This window comes from Nyctereutes procyonoides, unplaced genomic scaffold (genome assembly GCF_905146905.1).
Source record: "Nyctereutes procyonoides isolate TBG_1078 unplaced genomic scaffold, NYPRO_anot_genome, whole genome shotgun sequence".
In the NCBI taxonomy this organism is placed as follows: Eukaryota; Metazoa; Chordata; class Mammalia; order Carnivora; family Canidae; genus Nyctereutes; species Nyctereutes procyonoides.
In genome coordinates this window covers 48763849-48776887 of record NW_026575049.1, presented here as the reverse complement: position 1 = coordinate 48776887, position 13039 = coordinate 48763849, and the positions used below count along the sequence as shown (strand labels likewise).

Here is a 13039-nt window from a genome sequence, read left to right as displayed (position 1 = left end):
AGTCATAGTTACATTAACATACATATACTTGGGTTTGTATTCTAACGTTTTTGTTTTTATAACTTTCAAATGAAGATGATGTTGCAATATGACTCCAAGTATGTGATGTGCTGCATTAACATTACTTTAGAGATTGTAGTTCGACTTACAGTCATCCTAAGTTTGAGTTAGAAAACTTGAAATTAACAGAAAAAATTCATTGGGGCCCTTTGATATAAAATATATTTTTAGAACAACATCAAGTCATTTAAAATTTACTTTGGAATAGAGACTTCATACTTAAACAAACTTAGGGGAAATAAAATAATTTTAAAAGTTTTTTCAGCCATTGTGCACAGTTACTGTTGGAGGTGATTGCCAGCATTGGAGAATCAGGAAGTCTGTAGTTTAAATTCCTCAGGATCAGATTATATTGCAGATTTTCTTTACACATGGTGTTAAGTACATATTAAGTGACAGCTATAACTTTCTTTTCCTTTCTTTCCTTTGGGAATCTCAGGAACACAGCTTTGGCTTTCTTCTAATTTGTGTTACTTTTAAATTTATTTTTAATTTTAAAGAGTATGTATATACCTGTAAGTTGCAGCGTGACTAAATATCTGAACAACTCAACCTTAGTACATTGTGTTTTTAAAATAATGTAAATATCTAGTGGCTAGGTTTTAAAAAGTGGGAGCAGGAAATTTTATGAAGGAATATGGGAGATGTCATTACTTATAGGTAAGATTAGACCAGGAGTTTATGTTTATTCATTTGTTAGTTTTAGAGTCCTTTTCTTCCTGCTTATGGTTTACTTAACATCAAGGGTTGTTAAGGTAAAATACATTTGCCAAAAATAAGGCCCAATAATTAAAATTTAAAACGGTCACGGAGACCATCAGAGGTATTAGAAGATTGTAGGGATCCCAAGGAAAAATGGACTGCATATGGATTTATTTTTAAGATTCAGAGAACATTCAGTGATTTTAATAAGCCCTTTCTTTGGTTCTTGAATTTAATTGGAGAGAATGCGTCATTAGCCCACCAACATTGAAGTGCCTAAATTTGTGCTCTTTCTTTCTTGTGGAGTGAAACTTATGACTCTCTTCATGACACTGTAAATTATGAGGTACCTGTATATGGCTTGTCCTAGTTCTGCTTGTATTTCAGTTGAAATATGTGCCAGATCTGGTTCTAGTGCAGAGTGTGTCCATTTCATGTGTCTATTTACCATTTGCAAGATTTTGAGCAATAAATGTTCCTTGACAACAGCATCACACTTTGTTTTTTACCAACCCTCATTTTCACTATACCCCAGACATGAGCACAAATTGATGTTTATCCATGTAAATGAAGAAACAAATCCCTCTATTTCAGTGGGTAAAGCAGAAAAACATGAGATGCTGGGAAGTCTGGAAGCAATTAAGTTAGCAAAGTGTATAGGAAAAAAGACAGCAGACATGGACAATAATCCTATCAAAATAACTTGTTTTATAGAAATGAAAACATTCAGACTAAATGATGAACAAGAAGTTAATTTAGAAAATTCTGCTTTTATTCAATTTATTTAATTTTTAAATTTTTTTTAAGATTTTATTTATTTATTCATGATAGTCACAGAGAGAGAGAGAGAGAGGCAGAGACACAGGCAGAGGGAGAAGCAGGCTCCATGCAGGGAGCCCGACGTGGGATTCGATCCTGGGTCTCCAGGATTGTGCCCTGGGCCAAAGGCAGGCACTAAACCGCTGCGCCACCCAGGGATCCCTCTTACCTTGATCTTTATGTTGGATCTCAAGTGCCATAACATCACAGATATGGTGATACCCTAATTTGGTATAGTTCAGGGGAGAAGTTCCACTGACTCTAGATATTTTGAATTGTAAAAAAATGTGAAAGAATTGGATGAGAAAATGCCTAGAAGTTAAGTTCTTGAGAGCCATACTGTGTTCAGAGGCTGTGGATCACCTGTGAAACTGTATCTTCTGGCATCTCTTCTGGCAGTTCTACAGTGAACAAAGCTTCTTGCTTCACAATCTATGTTAACTTGAATTATATAAAGAACTCTTGTTGCAAACCTAAATGGCTTGATCTTTTAACTGGATCCTTCCTATTGTTAGGGTTTTTCCATAAAATCACGGAATATGTGTCTCAGGGTAATAGTTATAGAAATAATGTTAAGTAAGCTTTTTAATCGTAATGATTTACTTTTTGGATGTGAATAGTCAAGGAATAAACATATAGTATTTGGGTTTCACCTAAGAAACTACTAATCTTACTAATGCTTCTATATGAATTAAACCTATCCTGTTTATTCTTGAAGTATGTTTCATACATTTGAAAGTTATGGTCCCAGACAAGATTAGAACTTTGGTTGCCATCTTTGACTCCTCTTAATTTAAGGTTCAATAGCTTTTCAACAAAGAAAGGGCTGTATGAATGAATTACCCTTAAATCTTCAGTGAAGAAGGCTAATAAAATTGAACAAAAATATCAAGGTAAATCAAATGTATCTTTCAGAGAATGTTCTTTTCTCTATGATCTCTACTATGGTGATACCACTTGTTCCCATTAATTTGTAGACTTTTTTTTTTAAGATTTTATTTATTCATTTGAGAGAGAGCAAGAGTGAGAGAGCACAAGTAGCAGGGAGAGTAGCAGAGGGACAGGGAGAAGCAGGCTCCCAACTGAGCAGGGACCCCGATGTGGAGCTCATCCCAGGATGCTGGATCATGACCTGAGTCCAAGGCAGACACTCAGCTGGCTGTCTACGGTGCCCCGTAGACATATTTCTCATAGCTTTAGGCATGGCTTTAAAAGCCATGAGACTGATCAGTGGTTCTGAAAATACTGGCTGAGAAGTTTATATTCTTTAGTGCTAGCATTCCATCCAGTATTCCCAGTTGATAGGTCAGTCCTATTTGCAGCTGAATTTATTCATTCCATAATATATTAAATTCAGTTAGTTGCAAATTTTCTTTTCCTCCTAAAAATGGTGAATATATTTAGGATGATAGTTGTAATAGACTTTGCTAAAAGGAAACATAACAGAAAATCAGATATGAGTGACATTTACATTTGCATATGCAGATGCGAAAACCACTAAGCATTCACATTTTTCAAGGGTTTGATATTTCTTTTGAATTTTTGAAGCTTTAGAACAGTGGTTCTCAAAGTATAGTCCCAGACTTCCTCAAACTTAAAAACTGTTGTGTTTCAAAAGACTGTTAGAAAAATGACAGGGCAAACCAAAATTTGGGAAAATATATGCAAATCACATGTCTGCTAAAGCCTCGTATGTTTTTTTTAAGTTTATTACTTCATTCTTTTTTTTTTTTAAGATTTTATTTATTTTTTCATGAGAGACACACAGAGAGAGAAGAGAGGCAGAGACACAGGCAGAGGGAGAAGCAGGCTCCATGCAGGGAGCCCGATGTGGGACTCGATCCTGGGACTCAGGATCATGCCCTGGGCAAAGGCAGGCACTAAACTGCTGAGCCACCCAGGGATCCCAAGACGTGTATTTATTATACATAAAGAATACTTAGGACTCAGTAACATGCAAACAAGCCAATTAAAAATGGGCAACAGATTTGAATAGATATTTCACTAAAGAACATTAGGAAAGGCCAACATACATGTTGAATAAATGTTCAGCATCATTAAAGAAATGTAAATTAAACTACAAGTAGAAAGATACTACTTAATAACAGAATAGCTATTGTCAAAAAGATGATAAGTATCATGGAAATGAATATACTGGAGCACTCACTCATTGTACCTAGGCAGTTTCTTTTAAAGTTAAGCATGAATTTATACTTTAGCGTCTCTCCTCCTGGAAATCTATCCAAGAGAAGTGAAATGTGTGTCCAACACAAAGACTTGTGCATGGATATTTGTAGCAGCATTATTCTTAATAACAGAAAACTGAAATGAATTCCCAAGTCCATTGACTGATGAATAGATAAATAAAATGTGGTATATCTAGAACAATGGAATACCGTTCAGCAATAAAAAGGAAACACTGAAGCTACAACATGGAAGATTCTCAAAAACATCATAAGTGAAGAAGCCAGATATAGGAGACTGTATATTTTATGATTGCATTTATAGGAAACATCCAGATGAGGTAAGTATATAGAGAATAGAAGATAGAAAGTGGATACCTGGGGCTGGAGGTAGGAATGAGAACACACTATCTTGGGGATAGAAATCTTCTGAAATTGGAGTTTGGTGATGGTTATATAACATTTACTCAGTCATTGAATTCTACACTTACAGTGGGTGAATTTTATGAAATGTAAATAATTTCATATTATTGAAATGAAACCAAAGAATAAAAAATGTAGTCCCAGGACTAGCAGCATCAGCATCACCAGAGAATTTGTTAGTAATGCAAATTCTTGGCCCCAGTGAAGCAGAAATTCTGGGGGTGGGGCCCAGCTAGCTGTGGTTTAACAGCCTGCAGTGGATTGTGATGCAGGATCAAGTTTGAGAACCATTGTTTGAGAAACAAGGAAGGTCACGTGGAGATGAGGGTAGTTTTGGGTATCAGTTTGTGTACATTCAGTTTACTGTGTTCTGTAACTGCAGGAGAGGTTTGAATTAAGGCCTGTTGTAGTCAAGCTAAAGAAAATTACAGGGCAATGGGAATAAAAATAAACTGGCCTTTCATGTTCTTGCTATGTCCCTATGAGAAGCTTTATGATTGTGATGTTTGTGTACCACATATGTTAGTAAATTCCTGTGTTCTTTTAGGCTTGCTGTTACTTAACAAACATAGCATAAACAGGTTCATTTGCCATAACGACAGTGGAAGTTTAGATCCTTGAAAGGAATTATTTCTCCTAAATATTTACACAGTGTAATATAGCAAAGCCAGAAATGTGCAGTGATCCCCCAAAAAAGTAAAGATCTGACTACAGATAAAGAAGTAAACGGAGCAGTCAGCTGAACTAAAATTCATTCTCCCTCCATCTGTTCAGTGTACCTTTAAAAACCATGATTAGAAAATTGGTTGATCTAGAGTAGTGGTCTTATGCATGGCATGTGTGTTCAGGTTTGTTTTTTCTTCTCCCCAGCCCCTCCTTCCCCAGCATTATCTGGGTGGCCGAAAGAAGTTCTGAAGGTCAAGGCTGCTCCAGGCTCCTAGCTGGTGCATGTGTAAAATGAAGTTCATAGATAGGGTCTCCCTCAATGGAGGCAAGGGGGGCCGGGGCCAGGGCCGGTGATGACTTCTGCCAAGGTATACCTTCACTTCAGAGGAAGTAGGGGTTTGGAGGGTTAGGAACAAAATATGAGAAGGGAAAAAAGGAGGAATGGGTAACATAGTATGAAAACCCATCAGTGTGTGTCATTTGTTAGCAGAGTTCACTGAGATTGTTAGTGGTAATATTTAGAAGAGTATTAGGGAATGTAATATAAAACAGTGATGTTTCCAAAATTTTATTCTGTGGGTAAAAAGAACCGGGCTAGTACTTGCTGGCAAAGTAGGTCTCAGCCTTTGTCTTGCTCTTTAATTATTGTTGTTATTATTTTGCTTTTCATTGTCTCATTTCCTTTGCTTCTGTCCTTTTTTGTAATTATTCTTTCTTAAAACTTGTAATAATTAGTATGACGTTAGCAAAATATTAGAATATTACATCCTCTAAACTGGTAATTCCAAAAATAAATAAACAAACAAACAAACAGGTAATTCCAAGTTGTTACTGGTTGGGTAATAAAGGAATCACGTATTTTGTGGTAAGTTTCATTCGACAAAGTCTATGCCGTAACAATCTGCACTCCTCTATTTACAAGTGGATAAACTTGCATAGATGTATATAAGCTAGAAAAGACGAAAAGATGAGTTAATGAGGCAAACTTTTCCCTTCATAAAAAAATTCAACACAATTCTCTATGCAACCCTCAAATTTATATCTGAATAGAATTGCACTTGAAAAAGAATAAACAAATACAAATAATTTGTTATATGAATAACCACAAATTGAGTAAAAAATGGGCAGTTTTGGAGTTACATGTAAAAATCAGGAGAAGCATACCTTTTGGGGGGGGTGCACATTGGCAGGTAATTCAACATAATGTTCTTTAAATCAGTACATTTCAAATTATTGACCAAAGGACATTTTCACTGTAAAATCAGGTCAGTCTTTATACCCTGCCTTCTTAGTTTTTTGTGTCTTGTCAGTAATGAACATGGAATGTTTACAGTACTGTAGCTCGTGTTCTTTTTGCCTAGGATTTTCTTGTCTTGGAGTCAGGGCTTAGTCTGGCACCACGTAGGCTCTAGGCCTTGTGGTTGCTCTTATGGCAGTTTTTTCTTGAAAACTCCTGTGGTGGTATCATGCAGTGCTTGTAACAACTCCTTATTGGTCTCAAACATAGTTGGGGAAAGAAAAGAGATAAAGGAAGGATTTTTAAAAAGGAAAGCAGAAGAAGGTGAAAGGAAGAGAAAGAGAATAAAAGGGATGCTTACTGTAGAGAGTAGCAGAGATGATCATTTCTGTGGGTGCCATTCTTGGTCAGAAATAGCTTCTACCTCAGTGGAGAGACCCAGCCTCCAGATGGGAGACAAGCTCTCCGTCCTCTTTGTCTTTCAGTTTGTTGACTTGCTTTCCCCTATAACGGCATTTGAAGATACCAGTGATTTTTGTCATCTCTGTCATTGAATGGCTCACTTGCCAGCAGTGACAGTGATTTCAGTGTCATGTTTTGCCACACTGTGTTCCGCTGTAGAGGCTTGGCATCACTGTGCACAGAAAACTCTGATGCTAAAGAGCAGAATCAGATTCTCATACCCAATGCTATTGCTATATTTATAGCATGGAAGGATAGGTCGCTGGTGCTCTGAGGAACCCTAAACTCCAAATTAAAGTTCTGTTGCATAGTTGCTAATTCAGGTTTTCCTGTTTTGGGTTTCTTTTGTGGCTGGAAAGTGTTCTTTTCATCTGATGTGGTATGGGGCACTGAAGGAAAGGTAACTGAGGGAATTCTGTATTGTTGAAATCCTTCTCTGTGGGTAAGATATGATAGGATGTCCATCTGCGAGTACATACACCTTTGGTAGACATTTTAAGTTCTCCCAGGCTTATTTTGGGTCCTCCGTGTGATTACTGTACCACTGCTAAGCTTATTCTCTTTGAACAATGCTCATCATTTGAAAGAAAACTTAGAACTATTGTTTGATTTTTTTTTTTTTAAACTGGCCATTGAATTCTTTCTAACTGGTCTTCCACCAGATGGTGCTAGTGTTACATATCTAAAGGTAACTTCTTTGGTACCTTGGAAATCTTGAGCTTGTGTGTGTTTTCTCTCTTTTTCCCCTTCACCAGATTTTGTTTTTAGTGTTTTTCCACACACACACTACTTTCCTGGCACGCTACCGTGTCGCCCCACATCTTGTATGTTGTGGGTAGTGAATTGATTATGCCTTGGCAATCATGAAGGATATCTTGGGAGGTGGGTTCAGAGCCCAAGGACTGGGTAAACCTTAAGGATACATACTGATATACTGTGTGATTTCTTGTAAAACTTCTCATCATACATTTGTTTTTTATCTAGCCTATGTGTACAAATTGAGAACTGATTCTTTACTTTCCTGCTTGGCCGCCTTTCTTTTGTTATAGGAATATCATAAAATGTTATTGTTTGAGATCTGGAAGCCACGTGCAGAAGTTATTCCTAAAAAATGATTTACCCAGATTAAGTTCAAAATAACTTTAATAACTGTACAAGAAAGTTTAGTAGAATAAAAGAAAATGTGGGGCATTATGTGATACAAGATCTCCTGGCCAATTAGCAATTGTTTTTTTAAACTTAATTTTAAACTTTTTCTGTTGACAAATATTATGTGGCTATTGCAGAAAAATTTAAAGCAATGAGAATGCAATTAAAGGAATAGCTCATTTAAATACTATTAACATGATGTTGCATAAATCTTCCCTTTTCTTATTTTCATATAGGTCTATATTTTAAAATATCAGAGTTGGTCTCATAGACATAAATCCAGTTTTTTTCACTTAATATTTTACAAATAATTTTTAGTGACAGTATAGTTTTTCATTTAATGAACTCTCCAATGATAGATGGTTTTGTTTTGTTTCTTTCAGTAAAGCATGAATAGCTCTTTTTCATTTTTTTCTGTATTTTTAAATTTCTTTTGTATGAATTTTTAAAAATGTAATAGCTGACTCAAAAAAGAATGCATAGTTTTGTAACTTGATCTGCATTTTCAAGATACCATCCAAAAGCGTTCTACAGTTTTAAACGTCTTTAGCAGCATATGATTTTGCTTGTTTCCTTGCTTCCCTATCATCACCAGGTCACCCTGGTTTTTAAAGCGGCTAATACTGCTCGTTTGAGACTCCCTGAAATGACAATTCATCACTAAATACAGGAACTTAAAATTGCTTTGATATTTTCTTAGAAATAAGCTTTATCCTTTAAACACTGAATCCTAGAGCCCCTTTTCTTCACAATGGTTTGGTTTGGGCTTTGTCTCCTGTTCCTCAAGTATAGCAGTCATGCTTTCGTATTTCAGAATGGGTTATCTCGTGTGCAGAGCACAGAACCAAGGTCTGTGTTGGCTAGCTGTTTTTGCACTTAGTATTACTTGTTGGGGAATTTAGCTCAAGCCATTTATTCTCTCTTTGTATGAATGTTTCTCAGTCTGAAAATTTGGGAGAATGGTTTTTAGACAAATTATTTTTAAAAGCTTTAGTGAAATAAGCTGTGCATTTAATGTAGTAGCTACTTAGTGCATATTTTTTGATGGGCAGAAGGAAGAAAAAGCTGTTAGGTAATAGTAAGGTTTGAGGAATTTTAATGTACTTTTGAAAAGAATTAAGAACACGTCAGTTTTTACTAATTCAATATATCCTGACTGATTTTGATATCTTAATAAATAACTACATTTTCATTTAAATAGGTTATCTTTGATTTAAATTTCTTCCTATTAATATAAGGAAGCATGTGATTTATTTTAAAATAAGAGAAAACAACAAAGCTTTTTTTGTATTTGGGAAATGGGAAGAAGGGAGGAGACATGTAACCTTGTAGATGAATGTGAAAACTATTAGCCTAATAACTGAAAAAAAACAAACGGCTAGTTTTCCTGTCTCATGAAAAGAATCCTCACCCCACCCCACCTCAATTTGGTAAAAGAAATTGCCATTCTCTTTATTGTCAGAAAAAATAGTCACTATAAGAAAACTACTTGCAAACTGGGTTTTAGAAAGATTTATCAACATATAATCTGGGCAGATGACATGTACAAATTCTGTAATTCAACCATATCTTTTCAAAAATAAATTATATTGATAAGTGATCAGATTGATGTAATATCATTGAATTTTGCTTGAGATACAACAATTTAGCATTTTTAACGTAGAGTTTTTATTAAGATTTTTAAGAATGAATTTAAAAGTATATGCATTCTTATTATGGGCATTTCACTTGCTTTTTAGTTTTGAGTGTGTGATTTGTATTTTTTTTTTTTAATAAAGAAGACCCTAAAATCATGCTGAATTTGATTGTTTTTAAAAATACCTATTTAGTAATGGACCATTAGCACATTAAAATATATATCTGGGAAAATGTAAGTCCACTGGTAGCTTCTAAAATGTACCTACTTTTTTTTTAAACACTTGAGATACTATATATATATATTTAAGTATTTGTATGCACTGGCAACTTGAAGGGGCTTCAGAGCACTGTAATAATGTTGAACTTTCAGTTCATTTACAGCTGTGTCAGTTAAATTTCCCCCAAATAATAAATTCTGCTCAGTCTTGTCTGCTTTATGGCAAAATAAATAAAGTAATCAAATTCTAAGATTATGAGCCCAGTTTTTTTACACCTGGGAAAAATTTGTTTTATGGAATATGGTATTTATTAAATCATGAGCTGTCTGAGTTTTATGTAGAGTTCATTTTTGCTTTTCTCAAAACATATTAGAGATGAGAATACTTTTTCATAGTTTATTGGGAAATTTGTAATAAACAGAAAGTGGCATATAAAATTTAGCATACTTTCTGAGTAATCTATCCTTGACATCCAAATGGGAACGAACAAAATGGGGGTGGGTCACTATAAATACTTTTGTTCTTCGAAACTTCTGGAAAAAATCGTCACCACTCGCAGCTTGATTTGTTACATTTAAATCTTGCCACATACACTTCTTAGGTCCTTATATGTTGTGTATTGAAGAAATCAGTGTTGAGATTTTTCTGTTCATTTCGATTATTGGAGCATTCTGTTCTACTAGCATTAGTACTGACCTATTTATTGGACTCATGCTATGTAATAACTAAAGCATATGAAATTTACTACATTTTGTATTGATTTAATATTAACGTTAATCTAAAATCTTTCAGTGCAGTGTGTCACATCTGTTTTGTATTCCTCTGTTTAAAAGAAGTGGCAGTGTGGTATTTGGAGGAATATTTATTATCTGAGTGTTTTTCTTTGCAACAGTTTTCTCCCAGTCTATTGAGAATTACAACTTCCAAAAGACAGTGAATCACCCAGCAAATTCTCAGGTACCAAACTGTTAAAACCCATAGTTAATTGGAATTTTTATTTACCACTTCATTTCCCTTTACTTAATAGTGGCAATTTTGGAGCCTTTGTGGTAAAAATTTTCTTAGGTATTCTTTTCCCTTAATAGTAGGTCCAGCCTGCACTTCATGGATACTCCAGTTTTTTTAGAAAAAAACTTTGTTAGACTGAGTATTGAGTTGTGTTTGAAACCAAATTTTCTACGACCAGTGACTGAGTATTCTTATCCTGTGATGGTGCTTCCTAACTTTTTGAGGGGTTATGGGTTTCTTTAAGTAATCACTGAAAACTGTAATTCCTTTTACTAGAAAAAAAGTGCATAAACACAAGTGTTTTTTATGCAATTTTAATTAATCCTGTTTCTCTCTATCCAAAAGACCAAGGCCCCCAGGTTAGAAAGTACCACTATTAATGGAACTGAAAAATCCCTTCTAGAGTATTGGTTTTAACATTCTATTATGCCACATTAAGAGTTTTCATCACTTCAAGCTTTCTTTGACATTACATTTTCTCCTTGATCATTATGTAGTAGAAGATAAGCAGAATCTAAATCTTATTTTAGAGAAAAAGCACAATTACCTTTTAATCTTAAAGACTGTCTCTGAAATTATAGAATATATTTGACCTTATACATGCTTTATATTCTACCTTAGACACATAAGAAAGAAAGAAAATGTTTCTTGCTTAAAAATATGTTATTACACTTACTGTTTAGCACAAAAATATGGGTTTTCATTTTAATGAGAGGTTGTGAAGCTATTCAGAAGTTACTTGTGCTGGTTACAAGTTCAGACTTAGGTTTCAAGCAGATTAAGATTCAAATCTAGCTCAATAGCTTACCAGCCAAATGACCTTGGGCAATTACTTCTCTGTTAAAAAAAAAATCACCATGAAAAGATTAAATGAGATATTGTCTATAAAGTAGTTTGTTTAGTACTTTGCGTGTAATATGTACTCAGTTACCTCTTTCTGTATCATGATGATAGTTTTGATGAGGATAACAATTTCAGAGTGTTCATCTTCCTATTATGAAATTCAGGACAGGAGACTTGGTTGCAAAGAAAAAATAATCTTTATATTCACCCAAATAATCTTCTCAGTTCTTGGTGGTTTATAATTGTCAAAGTTCAATCAAGAGTTCTTCAAAGACAGGGGTAGCATACTTTTTCATGGTTTTCTTATTCGTGTTCAGCTGTTACAATGCGGCAATATGTTAAAAGTTATCCACTAAATTTGTCTCACAATTGAAGTAAATATTGAGGAACAGAGAAAGGAAGATGTTTCTGAGAGTGGATTAAAAATCAGGTACAGGGGCAGTGGTTTAGCACCGCCTTCAGCCTAGGGTGTGATCCTGGAGACCTGGGATCTAGTCCCACGTAGGACTCCCTGTAGGGAGCCTGCTTCTCCCTCTGCCTGTGTCTCTGCTCCCCACCCTGTCTTAAATAAATAAATAAAAAGAAAGAAAGAAAGAAAGAAAGAAAGAAAGAAAGAAAGAAAGAAAGAAAGAAAGAAAGAAAGAAGAGAGAAAAGAAAAAAGAAAAATCAAGTACAAACATGTTTCTGCTTTTGAATCTTGACACCTAGATGGTCTTGTGGTAGAGCCACAGGTATCATGAATACTTCGGGTAGATGATGTTTCTTTGCATATTATGTTATTAAGAATACCTCTAACTTAAAAATGTTGAATAAACTGAAAAATAGTGATGTCAAGTACCGTGTACATGTCCGCTATAAAAGACTGTTCTTATTGTGGTTTATAAAATATTCGGAGCCAAAGAAGAGAAGGATGTGTGTGATGCTTTGACTAAATAAATGGCTTAACACCTGCCTGAAATGAAAGCCTTCAAGTTTATTAAAAGGATTATTTCAGACCCTCCTGAAAAGAAGTGGAATAATATCCTGTCTGATCCCTTTCCTATCCACATTGTGGTTGTTCATTATAATTGAGCAATAATCACAGGAGTGTTTATGGCAGTGGTTTCTGTATATATCCATACATGTGCACATATCCACACATATGCACATGCTCTCCACGATGCTTTAGAATGATTGAGTTGGTAGTCATAAGTATTAGTCAACAATAGATTATAAACACGAGAATCTCAGTATATTCTGGAAATTCAAAGTTGGTATTAGAGGAGAGTATCCATTTGTTCATCTATAAACTGTGTCATTACTACTGATAGAATTCATTATGGATTGAAACCTGTGTATTCTGTGAAGAACACAAACCTTACTTGATCACTTTATTTCTGAAAAATTAAATGTTATAGGTACCGTTGAAATATAAAGAGAGCACTTTACCCTGCAGTTTTTTTTTTTTTTTTTCCATAATACCTAGTCTTGGGATTCCTGGGTGGCTCAGTGGTTTAGAGCCTGCCTTTGGCCCAGGGCATGATCCTGGAGTCCTGGGATCGAGTCCCATGTCGGGCTCCCTGCATGGAGCCTGCTTCTCCCTCTGCCTGTGTCTCTGCCTCTCTCTCTCTGTGTCTCTTGTGAATAAATA

At 35.0% G+C, this 13039-nt stretch overlaps 1 protein-coding gene across 7 annotated transcripts in view; it reads left to right on the top strand.

Moving 5' to 3' along the window:
• SRBD1 (S1 RNA binding domain 1) overlaps positions 1 to 13039 on the top strand; it is a 275664-nt gene that overhangs the window by 89427 nt on the left and 173198 nt on the right. The window lies entirely within an intron of this gene.